At 40.4% G+C, this 14,751-nt stretch overlaps 1 protein-coding gene across 1 annotated transcript in view; it reads right to left on the reverse strand.

Moving 5' to 3' along the window:
* Nucleotides 1-11,883: 11,883 nt before the first annotated feature.
* Nucleotides 11,884-14,751, reverse strand: part of LOC121031475 (uncharacterized) — a 47,206-nt gene continuing 44,338 nt past the window's right edge. Inside the window, exon 8 of the transcript XR_005790733.1 lies at nucleotides 11,884-13,061. The gene's annotated coding sequence lies outside the window, so the exon portion shown is untranslated. The remainder of the gene's footprint in view (nucleotides 13,062-14,751) is intronic.

The raw sequence follows: 14,751 nt of genomic DNA on the forward strand, positions 1-14,751 counted from the left end.
ACACCAAAGGGAATTCTAGTTACCATGAAAAACAAGCCACAGGGACACTATAGAAATTTCCCACAATTATTTGTTCCAAAGTAAATACATTTCCTTTGATTTTGACAGAACCATAAAACACAGAAGTGTATTGTGAGGCTGTTTTGCTGTGTGTTTACCAATACCCTGGAGGCTTTACTCTTTGAAACACAGCAAGATTACATCATGGTGTTTCATCTCTCATCACTTGGCATGCATGTATATTATACCTAACAATCAAACATCAGCAGGGAAAAACAATGAACTAATTCACGAACCAGGATTCTGTTTTATACTCCATTTGTGAAGGATAATCATGACTTAGCTTAAATAAGACTTTATGTCTTGATTACAGGTTTCAAAGCATGAAAGTGTTGACCAAGCCTGGGTCCATGATATAACACACGAAACAGAGACTATTCATACTTGCTTTGCTGGAGGAGCGTAACAGGCGCTAACTCGTATAACAGGATATGAACAAACAACAGAACTTCTAGAAGATTGTCATTTCTAACTTTTATCACCGTTCTTCTCACCCGTAATAACAATAACTGTTTTCATTGACCTTTCTTTTCTCTTCCAATTGAAAAGAGTTTCAGATGTTTGAACCCCTGTAACTCTACTCTCCAAAATCAGATACTCACTCCAGGGGACGATTTTGTTTTCATTTTAGATGGCAAACTTCAGTTTTCACTCTACCTCTACTTCATTAGATTATGGGTAAAGTGGGGTTATAAAAGAGTGATAAATTCTCACAAACCACAAAAGAAGTCCCACTACTTTATAGTTTCTTTTGTGGCTATTCATTCATTCATTCATTCATTCTATATTGAACATCTAAAATATGCCAGGCATTCACCTCCCAAGAAATAATACATGAGGATCTTGTAGTTCCTGCAGCCTCCTTCATGTTGGTTCCTTCACATCCATTCCCATGGCTACACTTTAGCTTTACATCACCTGGAAGTGGGTCACTGGAGACTCCTAAAAGCAAACCACACCTTTCTATCTGTGCCCTTCCCCCACTCCTTTACTCTTTTAAAGCTAGCCTTTGATATGGCTGACATCTTTGGTTTCTCGTCACTTGGAGGCCTCCAAACATACCTGGATTCAGATACTGGCTTACCTAGAGCCACACTTAGTCAGCAGCAGTCTAGCCAGTACCTTCCTTTCTAGCCTCCTTCCTTGTTTTATTGCTTTCGCCATGACAAAACCCAACTCAGTTCAACCCAAGTGGACCCACAGAAGCATCAGTGCAATGGCATGGCCCCAGACGAAGTACTGGCCTTTGGAATCAGTCTGTGGTCTGCATCTGCTTCGGTCAGTTGTCAGCTGTGTGACTTTATTAAGTTAATAATCTCTGCAGACCTCAGTTTCCTTAGCCATATCACAGAAATAATAATTACTACATCACAGGCTTCCCTATGAGGAATAGAAAATGGGTGTTTTAATTCTACAGCATAGACCCTGGCATATAGTAGGCATGAATAAATAGCAACTAGCATTATTTTGTCTATTTCTGGTTCAGATCTGCTAACGCTTCTGGAGAAAATTATATATTCATGTTGCTGGGCTCCATTATAAATTTATAAGCTCCAATCTTAACTGGCCCCTCAAGGGTTTCTCATCTACTCCATTTCCGTTCTCCATAACAGCTCTTCCAAACCTTTACCACTTTCCTCAAGGGTCCGACCAGCTCCCTGCCTCCCCTGCTCTCGGCGGGTGGCCTAATCTCTCCTTCACTGAGATAACAGGTGCCTGTGAGCAAGTCTGATTCTAACCTGACTTGTCCAATCAGTTATGTCGTCATACCTCCTCTCCCACTTCACTTCTATCTCAGAATAAAGAAGTATTCCTGCTCAGTTGATGACTAACTAAGTGACTCGGAAAGCATTTATTAAATGTGGACCCAACATAGGACCCAACCAGGACTTGTGCTTGGTGCCAACCTGCCCTCAAACAACTCTAGCCGCTGGAGGAGTCAGACCCACAAACCACCTAGAAGCAAACAACAGGACTTGTGCTACAACAGATACAAAGACAGGTACTAGCCAAGACTTTCAAGGTCAGCTAGGACAGCTTCTGGTAGGAGGTTGCATCTGAGCTGAAAACTGAAGAAGAAATAGTAGCCAGGTTGGGGGAAGGGGAGGGGGCTTTCAGACAAAGAAAGCGGGGTACGTGCCAATCACGGACACATGGAAAAGCTGGGCGCTGGCTATGAGTCAAGTACCAAGAGAATGAGTGACTTCACTTCTTTTAAATATAATGAGACAAAAAATTCCATGCAATAAGGGGTAGAAAACCAGTCAAGTGATTTCATATCCTTTTATTCCTTTCAAAAATACTATCTAAACAACATTCAGGTAGGACACACGCTGCCTGAAGATTAGACCCTGCAGCTCTGTGGAAGATCCCAGACCTCATAGTGGGGATGGATGACAGAGGATTGCCATGACCCATACCACATCACTGAAACTTGTCCAGGATGTCTTTCTAGTAAATCATGAAGGTCTCCAAATTTTTTTATGCTTTCCAAAGAAGAAACTGTGGGCCCACATTATCTATATCCCAATAGGTCCTGTGATATTGTGACTTATAATAAGAAATACATATTAGGTCTTCGTCCCTGTTTCTGGCACAGAGCCCCTAAAACCATTGGAATTTCCTAAGTAATGAGAGCAATAAAATTAGGTGATTTTTGTTCTGTTAATGAGATGATTTTTGGAAAGCACCTAAGGAGGGGGGCTGGTTGCCAGAAGAACCAACCAATGTGACTGGGGGGGCTGGAACTTTCAGTGTCCCCCACTGACCTCTAGGGAGGGGAAAGGGGAGTGGAGGTTGCACCAATCACCAATACCAATGATTTAATTGGCCATGCCTATGTAATGAAGCCTTTGTAAAAACCCAAAGGGACGGAGTTCCGAAAGCTACTGTGTGGGTGAAAATGTGGACATGTGGGGAGAGTCGTGCCCTAGGAGAGGCCATGGAAGTGCCACACCCTTCCCCACACCTTGCTTATGGATCTTTTCCTTCCAGCTGCTTCTGAGTTATATTCTTTTATAATAAACTGGTAATCTAGTAAATAAAATGTTTCTCTGAGTTCTGTGAACCACTCTACCAAATTAATCAAACCCAGGGAACGAGTCATGGGAACCTCTGATATACAGCTGGTCAATCAGAAGCACAGGTAACAATCTAGGCTTTCCTTTGGCATCTGAAGTGGAGGGCAGTCTTGTAGAACTGAGACCTTAACCTGTGGAATCTGATGCTATCTCCAGGTAGATAGTGTCAGAATGGAGTTGAATCGTAGGACACCCAGCTGGTATCCAAGAACTGCTTGGATGTGTGTTCTTCAGTCCTCAAGCACTTCATGCTGTTGACAACCTCCTTTGATGCACCTCCATACTTCTTCACAGTTCAGTATTGTTGCTATTTTGAATTACCTACGAAGGATACACCATCATCTTTTCCATAGTAAGGGCCTCTCAAGAAAGAAATTGTACCTGACATTCATATTTGTGTCCCCAACACCAAGTACAATAGTGAGCACATAGTAGGGGCCCAGTGGTTGTTTGTGAGTGTATGGATAGATAGATGGTTGGGACAATAGACGTAGGCTGGTTTCCTACCCTTAAATGACTCATATGTTTCATTCTTAGATTTTCACTCCTAATTCTAGCTTGCCTTGAGCAATTCCACAGTTTTAATTCCACATTCAATTCCACAGTTTTAACTCTTCTTTAGAGACGAGCATTGCTATCAGTTTCTCACTATTTTTTATCCTTGTTACAATGTATAAACAGACAAAAAGTTCATACTATATATACTGCTATGAAATTTGCTTTTTTCCATTAATATGTCATGTAAATTATTCTATATCATTGCATACTTCATACTTCACTCTTCTTAATAGCTGCATAGTATTCCATTGTAGGGAAGAAGTACTAGGATTTAATTTCTGTTGATGAACATATAATTTATTTCTAAATTTTCTTTCTAACAATAATGCTATACTGAATATCTTTATAAATATATCTTTGCACAAGTGTGTGAATGCTTCTGTAGGATAAATTCCTGGAAATGGATCCATTTAAAATTTTTCATAAATACTGACAAACTCTTCTCCAAAAATAAATATTTTATCAGTCCACCTCCCTACCAAGAGTTGCTTTGAGAGTACCAGTTTCCTCATATCCTCACACATACTAAATGTCATAAATTTTAAAATCTTTGCCAACTGGATATGTGCAAAATATATCACTGTGCCTTTAATCTCCATTTCATTGAATATAAAGAGCATGGACATTTGCATTTATTCTTTTATGAACTATGTGTTCGTATATACTCTGCTTGTTCTTTTTTTGGAGAGTTGACTTCTTATTAATTTGTAAGAACTTTTGTAAGTTTTGTTTTGCCTTATTGGTTGCAAACAGTTTTCAATTCAACGAGGCATTTTTCAGTGCATATAGGTATGTTCTTGGTGGATTTTATCTTTTATTAATATTAAAATAGTCCCTCTGTTCTGTTAGTGTATTTTGTCTTAAATTCTGTCTCTTATATTTCATTCCTAATTTCCTTTTGCATGCATTTACCTGATGCATCTTTTCATGTCTCTTTAAAAATAATTCTTTGTCATTTTTGAGAGAAAGAGAGCGAGTGAGTAGGGGAGGGGCAGAGAGAGGCAGGAGACAGCGAATTCCAAGCGGGCACAGCACAGAGCCTGATGCAGGGCTTGAACTCACCAACCGCCAGATCGTAACCTGAGCCGAAGTGGGACGCCCAACCGACTGAGCCACCCAGTTGCCCCCTTTGTCATTTGTTTTTAAGTATGTGTCTTATAAACAGAAAATAGCGATCTTGCTCTTTCAACCAATTGGAAAGCCTTTCCTTGTTAGTGTGTGCGTGTGTTGTTGAACGGTGTGGGGAAGAGAAGGAACTCATTCACATTCATCCTGCCGCTTATATATTCTTACTACTGACGTAGTGTTATTGCTGCCTTCTCAATTTTACTTCAACTTATTATACCCGCTTTTTGCTTCCTTTCTTCTTTATTAGCGTGTGCTTATCACTCTAACAAATATAAGTGAACTTCTATTTCTCTCTCAAAGCCAACAATTAATCAAAATCTGTAGCCTATCTCCACACAACAATCAAGATCAGAACTTCAGCAGAATTTTAACTCCTCTCCCCACTCCTAGGCTTCACTGAAGTAAACTGAAATTTTAGTCACAGATTGTTTTCTTGTTCTAATCTGTCTCCCCTGGTATAAAAATCCTTAAAATTTGCATTAAACTTTACAATGACAATATCAGTTAGTTACTATAAGTTTCATGCTCACCATTCTATCATGTATGCATTGGCTTTCCTTCTCGACTTCTTTATTCTGATTTATTTTTCATTTGGGTGGAGTGTTTCCATGAGAAACTTTTGTTATAAAATGTGTGTAGTAGTATGTTTTCTGTCTTCTCACGTCTTCACAATTGAATGATAATTTGTCTGCATGTAGAATTCTGGGGTCATGGTCCTTTTTCCTTAGAATCCATCAGCTCCTAGTTTATACTATTTACCTATGAAAAGTCGATTCCAACCTTAGTAGCTTCCTTGATGAGTAATCTGTTTTTTTCTGCCTGGAAACTTGGGTTGAGAATTTTCCAAGGGTATGAAGTATTCAAAAAAGAATTAATGTCTGTCCCAAGGATTTAATGATTTCACAAAAGTAAGTTAAGAATAATTTATATTCTACTTTAAAAAGTGGCTAATTTTCACCAAAGGCATAATAATTAGTTTTTTTTTTCTTAACCGAGTAGCAAAAGAGCAAATGTGATTTATCTCTATGATTAAAAAAATAGGTTATGCTTAATGAATGATTTTCTAATAGCAATGGTTTTGAGAAAAGTTTATAAAACTAAGCACTACAAAATAAGCTTCTCAAAAGTCCAGGAGGGTCCCCGGAATTGGGAGGGAATCCTAGATTCAATCACATAACATTCAGCAGTGGAAGACAATATGTCAGGCACTCTACCTACATTATTTTCTTCAGAAGTGGTTCTCAAAGGAGTTAAACACTTAGTCAGGACCCCAACACTGGTAGGTAAGTGGCAGAACATAAATTTGAACCCAAGACTTCCTGCCTCCAGTACACAGCCTCTTTTCAGCACACCATATTATGGGAAGTGTCTACAATATACAAGGCATTTATTTGTCTTAAGAGTTGTGAGGGACGCAAAGGCGAACGCGATGGAGTCCCAGCCTTCAAGTTGGGTATATCACGGTAGTTGTTATCTAGGTAAACCCTATTTAATGAACTTAGTTTTCTTAAAAAGTAGCATTTTTCTTCTTGTAAGTAAAAATTAGGCCACAAATCTGTGATTCAGAAGGAAAGTGTCCTTATCCAGGTGCATTTTTACACGTTAGCATTTAGGGCAAATTGCCCAGAAATCCAATACTAATTTACCCCCAGGATCTCAAGCCCATAGTTACTGTTGGAATTTTTGGCAAGCAGATTTCCCCAAGGGTAATAGTCATATTAAGAAGTATTTTAAAGAAAAGGTGTGAGAGTCTTAGGCAAGAGTTCAAAGCTTGGTGTTCAAAGGTGGGGAGGGGTACTCAACCAGGCGGTGCTCCAGCAGTAAAACAGGTGAGAGGTCACCTGTTTACCTTGCCTAAGCTCCTGTGTAATGGATCAGTGTGGAGCTTGATGTGCAATGGTGACAATCTTTACTTTGCACTCAAAATTAGAGTAGATCATGTTTAAACTCCTAACTCCAAAGTTACTATAGCAGATTGGATAGGTAAACATGTCCTGGGTCAACCCTGAACTCTCTGCAAGTATGAAATACCAGTGTGAGTTTGGCAATCCGGATAAACACCTCCCACACCCCTACCAGTCTCAAAGCAGAACCCAAATTGATGAATTCTGTCCCTGTCCCTTAGGTCAACCAGAAGAATAACAATAGCAACAACACTAGTTAACGTTGTTGTCTATTTACTATGTAAATACTTTTGTACTATCCTGAGTGCTTTAGTTTCCTTTAGTCCTCACAACAATATTACAAGCTTATGCATGTATCTATTTTATACATGAGAGAACGGAGACCCAGTGAGATTAAGTGATTTACTGAAGACTACACACCAAGTAAATGACAGATCCAGGATCTGAACCCACATCGACTGGCCCTGAGCATGCATTACTGACCACTACCATTTACAAAGTTTCACGTGGTTATATAGGACCTTTAGAGAAAATTTTCTCTATCACTTGGATCAGTCTTGCTCAGGCTGAGAGCAAGTTCAGTTAAGGAAATTGACTTGATAGAGGACCAGCTCCTACAAAGTTAAGAGCTTTTGTGGATTCCAAAGGGATTTAGAAGAAGCAATGTTTTAAAAAAATTTAAACATCAAGATGGGATGGACTGGAAATCGGTGGGAGGCCAACATTAAGGGGAAACTAAAACTGAATGGGTAGGTCAGTACTCATCCCCAAAACAGTCTGTAGCAACAAGATTAAGTCATGCCCCACCACCTGGTAAGGCAAAGGTACTGAACCTGCTCACTCACCTAATCAGAGCTGATTGAAAAATTGAGTATGTTGAGTCAAATGGAAGCGTTATGGGAAAGGGGCTGCAAAAAGGCAGAGACTAGACACTAGAATAAACATAAAAGGAACAATAAACATAAAAGGTCCATGTCCAATTCCAACTTGAGAAAACATCCACTGATAATTTCCCATTCTGAGTTAAATTTAAATGTCTACTGTCAAGATATCTGACCTACTTTCATGTCTCTTTCTTTTATGCTTTGCATAAAATAAATGTTTAATAAAAGTGTGTTCATTGCTATCAAGTGTAAGATGCAAGGAAAGGCAGCCCTCTGTTATTCCTGTCTCCCACCAATCATCTTGGAGAATCACTTTCTCTTTGCCAGTGAGCACTCCCCAGGATAGGACACTGACTCTAGAAAGCCTGCGAGCTGTGTTCACAACTAAGCACTGGCTAGGTATGTTATACAGCTGCTCCAGATGAGCTTGACCAGTAAGATATGGGGCGTGGCAAACCAAGGAATCAGCAGTCCAGCATAAGGCAGCCAATCTGGTTTTGTTTTATTTTTAAGAGTCACAAGAGTATCTCACCCTGACTAAAATTCGGCTTCAGCAAAGTAAGACTAATAAGGAACCCGGAGGTAAGAACACTAGGTATGGGCTTTCCTGGCCAGCTTTTTAACTTTATATGGCTGTGAAAAAACTGAGTTGTTGTTGTTGTTGTTGTTGTTGTTGTTGTTGTTGTTGTTTGAATCTTCTCATATTCAAAGTTTCCAGTCAAGGATGTCTCTGGCTGTCAGGAGAAAATGTTGGCAGCAGGAAGGGGAAATTGGTCACCTTTTATTTCCATCAACCCCAGAGGCATTGCTTTTTGCCAGACTGCCCACCCCACATGAAAGGATTCTCTTTCTTTTGGTTTTGATCTAGTTCTCTGGCAAAACAAATGTGAATTTTCCTAGCACTTCCCTTCCTCCAGCCAAGGCACAGACTGTTTGCTTGGATACATGGTCTCATTTCTATAATCCTCTAACCTGTAAGAGACTTGTGCACCAGAGTTGATGGTGGGTCTGTTGGGAATCCATCTAGAACATCTGAGGACTCATTTCCTGAGGGGTCATTTCCTGAGGAGGGGACACATGCCTAGAGAAGACATAAGCTCCATGAGATGAGGGTCTGTGTCACTCCTGAGCAATCCTGTGTTCCCAGCACTGATCATAATACCTGGCACATATGGAGATCCAGTACATGAGAGTGGGTGTTCAATAACTTCTTCCACAAACTTACTTTTGTACAGAAACTAGTGGTGCTAGATGGTAATGCATAAAATAATCTGGAAGGAATTCTATTCCAACTGTATTCTCAGTGGCCAACAGTATAGATTATAACATCTTTTCCCAAAGTATTTTGTGGGACACTAGACTCAAAATGTGCTCAGCAAAAAATGGATCGCACAGTCAAGTAAGCTGGACATACTGTGTACCTTCACATTAACCTATTAAAGAGGCTCTTCGGTTTTTCTGTTTAGAAACATGTTTAACTTTAACCCAGAATTTCTTAAAATTTTTTGACCGTGGAATCTTCACCTTGCACCTACTACCTACTATCCCATGGAAGTAGTGCTCCTCTGAACTCACTTTGGAATTATATTTGGAAAGACAGAGTTATGTCGTGATTGGCCCTCCATTGCTCTCAATAGTCCCTTGAATGGATATTCAGGACTTTCCTCTAAAATCATTAACTACGTGAACCTGATGACTTATAATTTTCAAATCATCCTGCATGAACATAGGGCTAATGAGTTCCTTCTGCCTTCCTATGAGGAGAGGTTGGCACTCTCCTCTCTCAGGACAGGAGTTGACTACGAACAGCTTCTACATCAGCTCAGCAGTCTTGTGCATTCCCTGGTATGGAGCTCCAAGGGACCCAGGGACCTGGTGAGAGAGGGAATTGGACTTCTGTTCATGAACCCTGGCTTCTTCTTGTGACTGCCTATGTGTCAGCTTGGCAAGGCTAAAGTACTCAGTTATTAAGCGCCAGCCTAGGTATTGCTGTGACGATAATTTGCAGATGTGGTTAACATCGACAATCAGTTTAACTTCAAGTAAACAAGATTGTCCTCAATCATCTGAGTGGCCTCTTCCAATCAGAAGAAAGACCTTAAAAGCAAAACTGAGGTTTTTTTTTTTTCCTGGGAAGAAGAAATCCCACTTGTGGATAGCAGTTCCGGTTCCTGCCTGAGAGTCTCCAGTGTCTTGCACGTTCTGGTCTTCAGTAGAACCTTGACTGATATACTGTCCACTGTAGCTGTCCCTCATCAGCATCCCTCTCAGCCAGGCTAACACACTTCTCAAGCACAGTAACAAGCCCAAAGGGATGGACAAAGCATCTTCCCCTCAGGCCATGGAAAGGATCTGCCTCAAAGCAGCAGGAAGTGCAGTCTGCCTGACAAGAAGGCTGGGAAGGAGAGACAGGAATACCCTTTGCCTTCAGACTCTGGTGTACAGGTTCTCCCTGAGGCAGTTTGTGTCTCTTCCACTGTTGCTGCCCAGCAGTGGGGCCAGGCGGGGTGCAGTTTGGGTCTTGGGGGGTGGAGGTGTGGGGGGAAGGGGGAAATTGCTCAACACTGAAGTATTTCCATGCCTAGGCACAACCAGGTGACATAACTGTGGAAAAAACACTTGCTTTCAATTTAATGATTTATTCACAGTTTAATGGTATCTCAGGGCATTTATTTTGCATTTAAGATGAAAAGCATAGATTTGTATATATTATGGAAATCGATGTACTTCTCATTTTGATAAAGAATGTGAAAGCCCAATCTGCTCAGTGGCACTGACATGAGGGAGAGATGGGACACACCTGTTTGTGCACTCACATGAGTGTTCTTTAAGCTGCGTCTAGAGAGGACTTTAATTTTTACAATATGTGGTTAAATATGCACACTAAAATGTGCATATTCGGTGATTCCAGGTCTAAGACTGTATCCTGAGGATATACGTAAAGTTGTAACTTATAAGAGATCTCATCTCAGTTGTGAAAAATCAGAAGCCACTTGCATGCCCAAAAGCAAGGTTAGTAAACGATGGTAAGGCAATATATGGTAGAATAAAATAAAAATAGCTGTCATTCACTGAATAGTGTACCAAGCACTGTTCTATAAGGGCTTTATGTTCTCAACTCAGTCCTCACAGCAAACCTACGAGGCACATTCTACGTCCCCTCTTTACAGATGAGCTAACTAAGGCACAGAGCGGCAAGGTGAAGTGCACAAGGTCGCACAGTCAGCAGGTGTAGGCAGGATTCCAGCCTGAGCACGTGGGCTCCAGAGCCCACGCGCTGCGTACATGCTGTGCCTCACTCTCAAGAAGGATGATGTTATTTCAAACACGCATATGTTCAGATACGTATACACAAAGCAGCTGCTCCAGATGAGCTTGCCCAGTAAGACGTGGGGCAAACAAAAATGGAAATTCTACGCTTTAAAATCAACGATCTTCCCTTTTTCTTTATTGCTCATCTGTATTTACTAAATTTTCTACAATGAATATCTAATATCTTACAGTTTAAAAATAAAAACCGTCAAAATCCATTTTATTATTTTGATTGAGAACAAACTCTTAATTTGTCTGGTCGGACACTAGAGTCAGCTCAATGAAGACCAACGTTCAGGATGGCTACTCAAGCAAATTCATTCCAGAAGGATGCGAACCAGGCAGCACAGGGAGAGAACTCCTCCAGGGCACAAGTTCCAGGCCCCCTCGTCACACACACAATCAGTGAGCCAGTCAACCAACAAGCCCTCTGCTAGGAATATTGCTAATCTGAGAACATCTGCGCCTGCCCTTAGCTAGTTTCCAAAACCCCCGTTCTCTCAACCCGGCCAATCATTATGATTATTAACAGGGACCATGAGTTTCAAGTCCATAATCTTCTGAAAAGTCAGGAAATAAAATAAGTAATAAATAAATAATATAATAAATAAATAAAATCGGTGGTGAGTTGGGACTTCACAGAACTCTTTGTCCCTGGGTGTGTAGTCTTTATACTTATTGAATGAGATAAGAAAATAATCAGACATGTAAAGGTTAGACAGAACTGAATAGACTCTTCCAGATAAACTTCAAATATCTTCATTTGACAAAGATCCCAAGGCTCAGAGAGATCAAATAGCTTGCTCTCAGTTACCCAGACTGTCAGAGGCCAAACCATAATTAAAAACCAATTGTTTAGTGCCTAGTCCAACACTCCCTCTGTTTGAGCCATGCTACCTCAAGGGTTTGGGTTCCGTTGAAAGGAGGGAAAGGAGGTATTGGTATAAACACAATTCATATTTTATAAAAACCATCTTGTATTCACTTTTATTATACTAGCAATACACACAAAAGTATACAGAGTAACGCACGCACGTAGGTCCCCTTCCACATACCATGACAACTCCCCACCAAGAGGTAATTACCACGGTCAGTAATTTGGGATGTGACCTTCCAAACCCCTTTCCACAGATACCATACATGTATTTAGTGACATGCTAGAACGAGCTTATACTGGTTCTTGAGAGCCACCTTAAATGTTCAGGAAAAGTTGTGAGCTGGTTGTTAAACACAGTCAGAATTAAAAATTAATTTATATAAACTTATCATTAAGTTGGATTAAAAACAAAGATAAAAAGTACTCAGAACTCATCACTTCCTTGTTTGTTTGTTTTACAACTTTTTACTGTTGTCTACATTCCTCAGGTTATCTCCATTTATTGGAACTGTACGATGGAAAGAATAATGGTGTGTTTCTCTACGTCTCTCCCCAGCTTCACATTTTTACATTTATAGGATCCACCATCATGGGAGCATTTACACCAAGGAAATTGACAAACGCTACAGATCAGGGCAGGCCCTCCCCTCGCTGAGACAGCCAGTTTTTGAGCATTTACTAGCATACCATAAGAGACTTTTTTACAAGTTCTTTTTTCTTTCTAATAAATAGACTATTGAAAACTTTTAAAAATCCGTTAAATGCATTTATTTTCCTTGGCGAAAATAGAGATGAAGCACTCACTGAAACATGTAAAATATCAACGTGTTTTTTAAACTATGACTCTTCTTCTCTCCCTCAATAACCTGCTCCCTTGATAATCTAAACTTCTATTTTAACCAAATCCCAGTTCCTTTTAACTTTCCTCTTCAAGGATATTACGCCTCCCCTCCTCAATTCACCCCCACATCTTTCAAGCTCTCTTAAGAGAGAAAGAGAATTTTTAATGGCAGAGGTGAAGTTTCCCGAAGGTAATTACTTAATAGGCAACCAAACAAGAATGGCTGGATTTGCTTGGCCATGGTAAGCACCAGCTCCTGCTAGGGGCCACTCGGGCACTCTGAGGCTCCTGAATGTCAGAGGGAAAGCAATATACTCAGGCCCTTTTGTTGACACACCAAAAGATTAGGTTTCCTTAAATTCCTAAGGAATTTCAGAAGATTAACTTTTAGATAGGAAACTTCATAGGCTGAGCAGGCTGAGAAAAGAAAAAAGAAAAAAATCATGTCACCCTCAAGCAGTTCCATCAAGGGATGAAATTTTAAATCACATCATGTCTCACACCCATTGCTTAGTGCAAAATAAATCACTTGAACAGAGGGCAAGCCAATTTTTACTTTAAAAATGTTGTGTCCTAAGGCTGTCTTCTTGAACTTCAAAAGCACACTTTGTAATTACGCTACCTATCAAAGGAAACTCAACATTTCACCTCCAATTTCTTCAGCTTGTGTTATCACTTTTAATTGTTAATAAACCACATTAATTTTAAACTGATTATTCTGTTTGGGAATTCAATGTTTTCTAACAGAATACACTGAATTATATATAAGTGGGCTTATTTATGTACCAGCTATAGTTAGGTGGGGCTTTTTCTCACTACCTGTCATTTGTTTTATTTTTAGTAATTTCTGTCCTTTTGGAGACTCATAGCAATTCATGTCCCTCATTTTTTTAAAGGAACATTTCTAGGAATAAGAAGGATAAAAAAAATGCCAGGGATTTTGGGGGGTTGGGGTTTGTGCTCAACATTGATATCATTTGCTTGTGGGTCATGAACCTGCCCATGACTTTTTATTTTTTTTAAAGAAAGCAAAAGACTAAGAAATAATTTGCTAAACTCAGACCACACCATCAACCTTCGTTCAGATTTGTTCATTTTCCTAACAAGATGTTCCCCAACCTGGAATTAACAAGACAAGTTCTTCTTGCTATCAACCTTCCTGCCTCTCTAGGCACTGACCATGTCTATTTGACAAAAGCATATATTTGCTTACAAACCATATTTATCCAGCCCAGTCAATTTGTTTGTTACCAGCCATGGTAACAAACAAAATGGTCTTGAGATGGAAACATGCCATGTTTGTCTCCACTCTAGCATCAAGCTCAGAATTCAGGAGTTGAGAGCAGTTCCTGCTTGACTAAAAAAATTCTGAGAACATAGAACATCCTTCTCTTTACCTTAACTGTGCCCATAGTGCCGAACCCTCCACCTGGAGGGAGCTCCTTCTCCTCTGCCAACAAGACCAGTTCTGCACGCCCTTCCCAGCCTCCTGGATAACTGACATGCCTTCCACATTGGACCTCTTATCACCACCACACCCACCATCATCATCACCATCATCATCCTTTATCAAGGGCTTTCTGTGGTGCCAGGCACTGTTCTACATGTTTTACATGTGTTGATTTAAGTAAACCTCACCACGACCATTATTATTAACACTCTGTAGACATAGATAGGACACTGAGGCACTGACAGGTTCGTGTCAAGGCCACTCAGCTGGTAGATGACAGAGCAGGCCAGCTCCAGGGACTGTGCATCAAGCACTCTGCCATACCTCCCTACTTCATCAAGCTACTTAGTTACCTATATAATTGCTTCTCCACTGGCCTAAGTACTCCCAGAGGGTAGGGACCATCCATCATGCATTCCTACATTCCCCGGGGTGCCTGCCATAGTAGCTGGTGCATAGTAGAGGCTCATTAACTGTTTATGAAATGAATGAATGGATTTTTCCTACCATTTCCAGGTGTATGAACTGGGAGATGTCTCCGCAAGAAGACAGCCTATGGTGGCACCAAGCTGGTAGCCCTGGACGGCACATGGCCTACAGTCAAAAATCTGTCTGCTCCTGGGCCATATAAGGTGAGCAACATAACTGATTTGGTCA

The sequence above is a fragment of the Herpailurus yagouaroundi genome, unplaced genomic scaffold, assembly GCF_014898765.1.
Source record: "Herpailurus yagouaroundi ecotype Mexico unplaced genomic scaffold, PumYag 28, whole genome shotgun sequence".
Taxonomy (NCBI): Eukaryota; Metazoa; Chordata; class Mammalia; order Carnivora; family Felidae; genus Herpailurus; species Herpailurus yagouaroundi.